The sequence below is a fragment of the Nyctereutes procyonoides genome, unplaced genomic scaffold, assembly GCF_905146905.1.
Source record: "Nyctereutes procyonoides isolate TBG_1078 unplaced genomic scaffold, NYPRO_anot_genome, whole genome shotgun sequence".
Classification (NCBI taxonomy): Eukaryota; Metazoa; Chordata; class Mammalia; order Carnivora; family Canidae; genus Nyctereutes; species Nyctereutes procyonoides.
In genome coordinates this window covers 45,054,884-45,064,324 of record NW_026575131.1, presented here as the reverse complement: position 1 = coordinate 45,064,324, position 9,441 = coordinate 45,054,884, and the positions used below count along the sequence as shown (strand labels likewise).

Sequence of the window (9,441 nt, the reverse complement as noted above, 5' to 3'; positions counted from 1 at the left end):
ACACATGCAACTTTGCAGGCAGCCTGGAGATAAACAGAGCCCACGAGACCGTGCATACGCGTTTGCGTGTCAGCCTTGTCTGCAGAGTTGCCCTGAGGCACATGCACACGTGTTGCATGTGCTTGAATGCAGGTTTGCACATCTCGGCCCGCACAAGAAGCAAACGTGGGCTGGTCTGCGAGTCTGGGTGTTGGTGTTGGACACAGGGGTCTACCAGCAGTGGGTACTGGTGGGTGCCGGCAAGAGCTAGCTTGTGCTGGGGTAGCCTGCTCTCCTCTCCTTCCATCTGCCCCTCACTCATCAGCCTCTGGCCCACTTGCTCTTCCTGGAGACTATTAAATATGTTTTTACCTTAGGGCCTTTGCACCTGCTGTGCCCACTAAGCTACTGGGTCCTCCATTCCTCTCCATCTCTGGGGCCTAAGGATAATGGCCTTGGGCAGGTCACTCTCCCTGCCCCCACTTCCTACTTCTTGACTGTTCCCTTGCCCTTCCTCTGAGTCCTGACTCAGCTCTGACCACTTCCCTCTGCATCCTAGGGTGTGTGGGCTCCCTCTACAAATCTCAGTTTATTCTCCCGTAAACTGGGGCCAATTTTGGTGGGGTCTCACTAGCGAGAGTCACCCAGAAAGTGGAAAAGGCTGAATTTAAGCCTGGGCTGGCCAGATCCGACAATTCGTAGAGCCTTTGTCCTTGCTCACATCAAGTGAAGAAAATACCTGAATGTCAAGGACAGGCTGGGGTCACTCAACCACAGGGGTCAGATGGGGCCAAACTGGGGCCTCCTGAAGCCATGTTCCTGGGATGCTTTTCTCCTGTGGCAAACTTCTACTCATCCTTCAAAACCCCATCTCAAAAACCCCTTTTCTCCAAGCCAGTCCTGACACCATGGGCTGAGGGTACTTGGTGTCTGGCCATGACTGTCCCCTCCAGACAGACCAGGGCTGAGGCCTCTCAGTTGCATAGCCAGGACCACAAGATGCTGCTGACTTTCTGGAACTGGCCAGGTAACTTTACCATGCCCGATGCCCAGGAGGTGACTCCTGCTGCCATATCGCCCTCAGGATCTGCCAAACTGTGTGATTTAGAAGGGAAGGCAAGACATTTCCACTTGATCCAGAGGCCTGTGTGTTCTGGAAACTCTCCTGCCCAGGCCTGTGGTCTTTCTGACCTTGGGTCACAGCAGCTCCACACAAGCCTGGTTTATCTATGGAATGGACCAGAGATAGTCCAAGGCTCCAACAGTGTAATGGGGGTTTCGTGCTGGTGTCTCAGTGCTCTAACCCCAGGGAAGCCATGGGGGCTTTGAAACAAGGCTCAGATTCCATCCCTTACACACCCTCCCAAAGCCCACAAGGTCCTGCATGGCCTGGCCCTCGCAGCCTCTATCACAACCTCAGGCCCTTTGTAGTTGCTGTGCCTTCTGCTCAGATAGTCCTTCCCTCACTCCTCACAAGGCTCCCACCTTCTCCTCCTCATTTTTTAAAAAGATTTTTATTATTTATTTATTCATGAGAGACACACAGAGAGAGAAAGAGAGAGAGAGAGAGAGAGAGGCAGAGACACAGGCAGAGGGAGAAGCAGGCTCCACGCAGGGAGCCCGATGTGGGACTCAATCCCAGGTCTCCAGGATCACACCCTGGGCCGAAGGCGGCGCTAAACCGCTGAGCCACCCGGGCCTAAGTTCAAATGTTCCCTCCTCAGAGGCCCCTGAGCCTCCCTGACCAGAGCTGCCCTATTCTCTCAGGCCCTCCCCTGTGCTTCTGGCAATTCATAATTATGACCTATTGGTGGCTTCAAGGCCGTCCTCCACCTCCCCTCTGTAATAGAAGCTCCAAAGTTGGGGTGGGGGCACAGGGTGCAAGGGCAGCACCCCTCCCCAAACTGGGAGAGTCTCCCAGCATCATCTCTCACCCTTTCTTTCCAGAATAGGCCTAGAAGCTTCCTCATGCTGGCTACATCGGCCAACAGCATAGACGGGAAGTGCAAGGTGAGGAGAGGAGGTGGCCCCGTGTCCAGGCAGAGCGAGCTCCTCCTCTGCTCCCACAGGCCGGAGCTCCGCCTCACCCTCGGGAGAACGTCCAGCTCTTGGGCTCAGAGTTCAAGGTCCTGGCCGCGTATGGTGGAATCTTTCCTTTTTCCTTGGCCAGATTCTTAGTTACCCTTTGGGTCTCGTCTTGGTTGCCCTTCCCAGTATTAAGTGTTGACAGAGGACACATCAGCTGTCAGAGTCCAAATACTCGCTGCACCCAGCATGTCAGCACACCAGGCCTCCTGAGACTCTCCCAGTTTGGGGAGGGGTGCAGGGACGCATTTGTAGCAGCATAAGAACAGCATATAAGGAAGGGGATGCATTTGTGCAGCATATGAACCTGGTGGACCTTTTAACTCATTGTTTGCACACTATGTGAACGGTGTGTGCACCGCGGGCAACCGGCAGGATGCTGAGTGCAGTACAGAGAACAGGACCGCCCACGAGCTCAGAGCAGGAGCTGATAAACTTTTATAAAAAGTCAGATGATAGGGCAGCCTGGGTGGCTCAGAGGTTTGGTGCCGCCTTCGCCCCAGGGTGTGATCCTAGAGTCTCAGGATCGAGTCCCACGTTGGGCTCCCTGCATGGAGCCTGCTTCTCCCTCTGCCTGTGTCTCTGCCTCTCTTTCTCTCTCTCTCTCTCTCTCTGTGTGTGTGTGTGTGTCTCTCATGAATAAATAAGTAAAATCTTAAAAACAAAAAGTCAGATGATAAATATTTGAGGCCCTGTGAGCCCTGCAGGCACTCAAGTGCTCCCCTGAATGCAGCCATAAGCAATACGCAAATGAGCGGGCATGGCTGTGTCCCCATAAAACCGTATTCGTGAACACTGAAACTAGGGCACCTGGGTGGCTCAGTTGGTTAAGCATCTGGCTTCGGCTCAGGTCAGGATCTTGGGGTCCTGGGATCGATCCCACATCGGGCTCCCTGCTCAGCGGGCTGTCTGCCTCTCCTCCATCTGCCTCTCCTTCAGCTCGTGCTCTCTCTTGTTCTCTCTCTCTCCCTCTCTTTCAAATAAATGAAATCTTTTAAAAAATGAACCTGAGGGATCCCTGGGTGGCGCAGCGGTTTGGCGCCTGCCTTTGGCCCAGGGCGCGATCCTGGAGACCCGGGATCGAATCCCACGTCGGGCTCCCGGTGCATGGAGCCTGCTTCTCCCTCTGCCTGTGTCTCTGCCTCTCTCTCTCTCTGTAACTATCATAAACAAATAAAAAAAAAATGAACCTGAAACTTGAATTTTCATGTAGTTGTCCTGTGTCACAAAATATTCTTTTGGTATGTTTCCAATCACCCAAAAGTGTAAAGGCCACTTCTAGGTTGTGGCCAGGGCTGCAGCCCCTGGATGAGGCACTCAGAGGGCAACAGAGAAAGTATCAGGAGTCGCTGTTGATAAAGGGCCGGAACTCTGCTCCAAGGGCTTCCAGGTCAGCCAGCTAAGAATGGGACAGGGGCTGAGACCCCAGCGGTGTCTGACCATTGACGAATGACAGCTCTCAGGTCTCGATGTGTGCAGCGTTAGCACAGAGCAAGTGAGGACGGCTCACGAGGTGTCGGGACCCGCTTTTAGCTGCACCCCAGCCCCTGGCTCGAGCACCACACGGACCTAACAGGGCAGTGCTGCCCATTCTCAGAACACTGTTTACCAAGTATCAAGTGACGGGAGCCGGTGGCAGAGTATCGAGTCACAGGGCAGTCACACTGAGACTTGGGCACTGTGACAGCAACTCTAGACACCAGCTGTTTACAGTGACATGGGGCCGGCTGTTTACAGGGGACCAGCTGACCTGCTTCCGGATGCCAGAGTCCAGATGGCCTGTGGGATGGGTTCCTGTGCAGGTGTTTGCCGAGGGCCCTGGGCCTGGGGACCCCTCGAGTCCGGCTGCCTCCGGCACAGGGAGTGGGAATGTGGAAAGAACTCTGGGCCCAGGCAAGGCGAGGCTTTTGCTGCCTGAGGACCCCCACGCTCATACCGCTTTTTGGAGGCAGGAATCAAGCCCTGAAAGTGTGGGGTCCCAGGGTCTGGCTCACATTCTGTCTTGGCTCAATCCTGGCTGTGCCACCTTGTGCCCATCCCTTAACTTATCTGAGCCTCTGCTTCCTTGTCTGTAAAATGGGCATGACGATGGATCAAGGTTCCAGACCAAACACAGGATACCCAGTGACCATTGAATTTCAGAAAACAACAAATACTTTTTTCTTTCCTTCTTTCTTTTCTCCCTTCCTTTTTTTTTTTTTTTTTTTTTTTTGCACTTGACCTGATTTTTTCCATGACCTGATTTTTATATTGTAGTAAAACAGGTGCTATGGAAAGGGGACAAATGGAAGCAGGTGATTTCTTCTGGTGAGCACATTCATTGCTTTTGTTTGTTTTTGTTTTTTAGGTTTTTATTTACTTATTTGAGAGACAGCCCACAGGCAAGCACAAGGAAGAGGGGCAGAAGGAGAGGGAGAAGCAGCCCCCTCCCCGAGCATGGAGCCCCAACGCAGGGCGAAATCCCCGGACCCTGAGATCATGACCTGAGACGAAGTCAACCACTTAACCGAGATGCCCCTCACACCGTTGTTTATACTTGTTCCAAGGCTTCCAACATGATGATACTATTTCCTCATATTACCATTGCTCCGATCTTCTTCTGGAGCCTGTCAGCTGCCATCCCCACAGATTTGTCTATCACAGGATTCCTAAAGGGATCGAACCCCCACGCTATTCCTTGGGCATGTCACCATTTGATTTCAAACGATGTTTTCTTGTCCATAAATTGTTTCAACTCGAGAGGGTAAGCTTTGCTTATGGAGTCTATTCTGTGAGCTCAAAGATCAAAACCAATACACTTTGAGTATAAGTATATCCCAAACGTTGCATGGGATTGACTTATACTAAAAACCCGCAAAAGACAAAAACAAGAAAACGAGATGTTTATTTGTCAAATCTGCCTCTCCTCTGATGACATCTCCCCGACAGGAGGTCGTGAAGGTCCTGAGGGGATCTCAGGCCAGGCACGAAGGGGCCTGATGCATCATGGCACAGATGTTCACCGTCCTCATCTTCCCCAGGACCTCATCACGGGGATGAGCCCAAGTAAGGTCTGGTGATGATCTCATAAATGCATCACGTGTCTCTGGGGAACAGGGCCTGGGTGACAAGAATGGCACCATTATTCAAGAGTTTCACTAGGGAAAAAAAAAAAAGAGTTTCACTAGGATGTCAGCAAGAGGCTCCGGGCCACAGGAAGGAAGGAGGGGGGCTCTTCATTCATAGGATGTCCACTGCACCTGGATGCCCTAAAGAGCTCAAGGGAATTGTTGATTGAATATAAGATGATATCCAATAAATAGCTGTTGAATTCAATGTTCGGTTCCATCACCTTTTTTTTTTTAATTTAAAGGTTTTATTGATTTGACACAGAGAGAAAGCGAGGGAGCAAGTGAGAGAGCACAAGCAGAGAGAGAGAGAGAAAGAAGCATTCTAAGCAGGGAGCCCGATGTGGGGCTTGATCCCAGGACCCTGAGATCATGACCTGAGCCGAAGACAGATGCTTAGCTCACTGAGCCTCTCAGGTGCCCCTGATTCTTTTTTTTTTTTTTTAAGATTTTATTTATTTATTCAGGAGAGACACACACAGAAAAAGGCAGAGATACAGGCAGAGGGAGAAGCAGGCTCCATGCAGGGAGCCCAATGTGGGACTCGATCCCGGGACTCCAGGATCACGCCCTGGGCCGAAGTCAGGGGCTAAACCGCTGAGCCACCCTGGGATCCCCGGCGCCCCTGATTCCATCATTCTTTGTTGAATACTTACTGTATGCAGACACTCCAACCCCATGGGTATTGATGCAGCCATCACCATAAATGCAGAGTATCAAGTCACAGGGCAAACCTGCCAAAGGGAGACACCCAGTCCAAGGACCTCCTGAGTAGGGTCCAGAAGGGCTTTCTGGGGGAGGTGACACTTGACAGAGACCCAGAGGCGGAGCTTTCCAGGTACAAACAGGGAACAGAGAATCCTAGGCAATGGGCACAGCATGTGCAAAGGTCCTGGGGTGAGAGGGAACATAACGATTTCAGGGCCTGGCTTTGTGCCACCCTCAGCTCCCTTTGAGAATTTGCAAGCTCCAGCAGATAGTCAAGGCTAAGTTTAGGATGGCCAGGGTTGCCTGGCAAGTCAGGCAGGATGTGGTGCCCTCAACCGTCCACAGGAAGAAGGACAAAAGTCTGGGCACATCCTTGGCCAGGGGGCGGGGAGAGAGGGACAAAGCGGGGGGTGCAGGTGAAATGAACAACGGCCTCTGCACTGGAACTTCCTGAGCCACCTGCCTACCTAATGCACCCTCCTCTGTCCCATCACCATGGCTACCTCCCAGGACTCAGGGCAGGACGAAGGAGATGAGACCACATGCTGCCAGGTGGAGTCAGGATGCAGACAGAAGAGCTTTGGGGTGCCCGGTTGGAACCCTCAGGACTGAGAACCAGGGCTTGGATGGCAACAGTAGCACCCACAGTCATCATAGCTGCTAAGGCCGGAAAGCGCCCAGCTAAGCCTTGCTGGGAGCTCCCTCTAACAGCCACAAAAGCCCCAGCAGGTTGATCTCAGGTGTATCCCCATTTTACAGACAGGAAGACTGAGATTCAGGATGACGCCCCTGGCCGAGGGCTCGCGGTGACCCCATGGTGCGGCAACTCTTCGTTCAGGCTGCTATGACAAACACCACAGAATGGAGGGCTTACCCAGCAAACATGTACTTGGCACAGCTCTGGAGGCTGGCAAGTCCCAGGTCAAGGTGTCAGCAGATCTGGTGTCTGGTGAGGGCTGCTTCTGGGTCTGTGGACACCCACCTGCTTACCGCATCCTCACATGGCAGAAAGCAGGGAGAGGAAGCCAGCTGTCCTGTGTCTCCTTCTAAGGGCACTAATCCCATCATGGGGGCCCCCCTCATGACCCAATCACCTCCTAAAGCTTCCCTCCCCAACACCACCCCACTGGGGATCTGGGCTTCAATTTATGAGTGTTGTGAGGACATAAACATTCCATTATAACAACACCCACCTTTCCTTTTTATTCTCTTTTGGGGCAAGAAGATGGAGGGCCAGGTCCAGGGCTGCAATCGGGGCCACTGGACCCTCTGGGTCATTTGTCTCTGGCCTCAGTAGCCCTGGCTATAAAATGAGACTTTGGCCAATTGCCAATATCCATGGGCTGAGCTTCACCCCAGCCTCCTGGGCCCGCTCTGGGCTCACCCCAGGGGGATCTTGGCAGGAGAGGTCTTTATTGCCTGCCAGTTGAATCTGTAACTCACTGTTTCCAGCTGGTAAAGGCAAATGTGTTCATTCAATATTTGTTACTTACTGTATACCTGGGGGAGGGGTTCATCTGCAAAGGGGGCCCGATGGAGCTTTCTGGGTAATGGAAATACATATACCCAGATTGATAGTTTCAGGACTGTGTGCCTTTGTCAAAACTCATCCAGCTGTACTCTATTGTATGTGAGTTAGGCCTTAACAGAGCTGACCTTTATTTTTTTTTTAAATATTTTATTTATTCATGAGAGACACAGACTGAGAGCAAGAGAGAGAGGCAGAGACATAGGCAGAGGGAGAAACAGGCTCCTCACAGGGAGCCTGATGTGGGACTCGATCCTGGATCCCAGGATCATGACCTGAGCTGAAGGCAGGCGCCCAACCGCTGAGCCACTCAGGCATCCCCAGAGCTGACCTTTAAAATAGTTATATGATATTTTATTTTAAGACTGTCGGGGAAGGCAACATCATAACAAAATCCAAATGCTTTTATACAGTCTTCTGTTCCAGGAACTTGTGTTATTGGCTATAGCGATGGAAGGATGAAAAATGCTCTTGCGGGGATCCCTGGGTGGTGCAGCGGTTTGGCGCCTGCCTTTGGCCCAGGGCGCGATCCTGGAGACCCGGGATCGAATCCCACGTCAGGCTCCCGGTGCATGGAGCCTGCTTCTCCCTCTGCCTATGTCTCTGCCTCTCTCTCTCTCTCCCTGTGTGACTATCATAAATAAAAATTAAAAATAAAAAAAATGCTCTTGCTATAGAGTCTAGCTGTCCAGACATGCCTGTTAGTGTTCTTTTTCTCATTTCGAAATAAAACACACCAGTATTTTTTTTTAAGATTTTATTTATTTACTCATGAGAGACACAGAGAAAGGCAGAAACATAGGCAGAGGGAGAGGCAGGCTCCCTGCGGGGAACCCAATGCAGGACACAATTCCAGGACCTCAGGATCATGACCTGAGCCAAAGGCAGACATTCAACCACTGAGCCACCCAGGCGTCCCATATCCGTATTTTTAAAAATATTTTATTTATTTGAAAGAGAGCGAGAGAGCACAAGCAGGGCGAGCAGCAGAGGGACACAGAGGAGGCTCAAGCAGGCTCCCTGCTGAGCAGGGAGACCATTGTGGGGCTCCCTCCCAGGACCCTGAGATCATGACCTGAGCCAAAGGCAGACACTTAACTGACTGAGCCATCCAGGCGCCCCTAATCTGTATTTTATTTTATTTTTTAAATTTTTATTTAAATTCAATTTGCCAATATATAGCAAAACACCCAGTGCTCATCTCATCATGTACCCTCCTTAATGCCACATCTGTATTTTAAATCATGTAAATAGTAACGTGCTGTGTACAAAGCCTATGTGAAATACACACGAGCGTGAGCTTACATAACACAGAAAAGAGATGAAAGCAGCCGAATTAGGAATGTGGGGGAGCTCACAGCCCCATGAGGGAACCTTTGTAGGCTGTGGCTCTGGTGACTCAGCAATGTGGCCCCCAGGGTGGAGGGTTAACCAACGAGGCAAGGCAGCCAGGCCCGGGTTGAGCCCAGCGTGTACAGCTTTGGCCTCATTCAAAAGTCCAGCCCAGGGCAGCCCGGGTGGCCCAGGGGTTTAGCGCCGCCTTCAGCCCAGGGCCTGATCCTGGAGTCCCGGGATAGAGTCCCCGGTTGGGCTCCCTGCAGGGAGTCTGCTTCTCCCTCTGCCTGTGTCTCTGCCTCTCTCTCTCTCTCACTCTCTCTCTCTCTGTCTCTCATGAATAAATAAATTAAAACTTAAAAAAAAAAAGGCCAGCCCATCAACCATTCAGCGAAGATTCAACAGTATGTCTCTTCCCACTCAGACTGGAGAGGTTCAGGGGTAGAAGCAGGAATTGGGGAAGGTTGGACAGGGCACCCAATCCACCTGTGAGAGAGACAGACAGTGAGAGACAGATGAGACAGAGAGACAAGGAGAGAGATACAAAGAGAGATGGGGGAAGAGAGATAAAGAAAAGAGAGAGAGGGAGAGAGAGAGGGTTTTGAGGGTGATTTTGATTTTGGATCTGGGTTTGTCATGTGAGAAGCATCTCAAATCTTGGGTAAGGAGCATGACCCTGGGATCAGCAGCACCCTAATA

The 9,441-nt window shown here is 51.6% G+C and overlaps 1 pseudogene; it reads right to left on the bottom strand.

Annotated features, from left to right (window-relative positions):
- Positions 1-4,415: 4,415 nt before the first annotated feature.
- On the bottom strand, positions 4,416-6,874 carry LOC129522145 (small nuclear ribonucleoprotein G-like; annotated as a pseudogene).
- Positions 6,875-9,441: the final 2,567 nt, after the last annotated feature.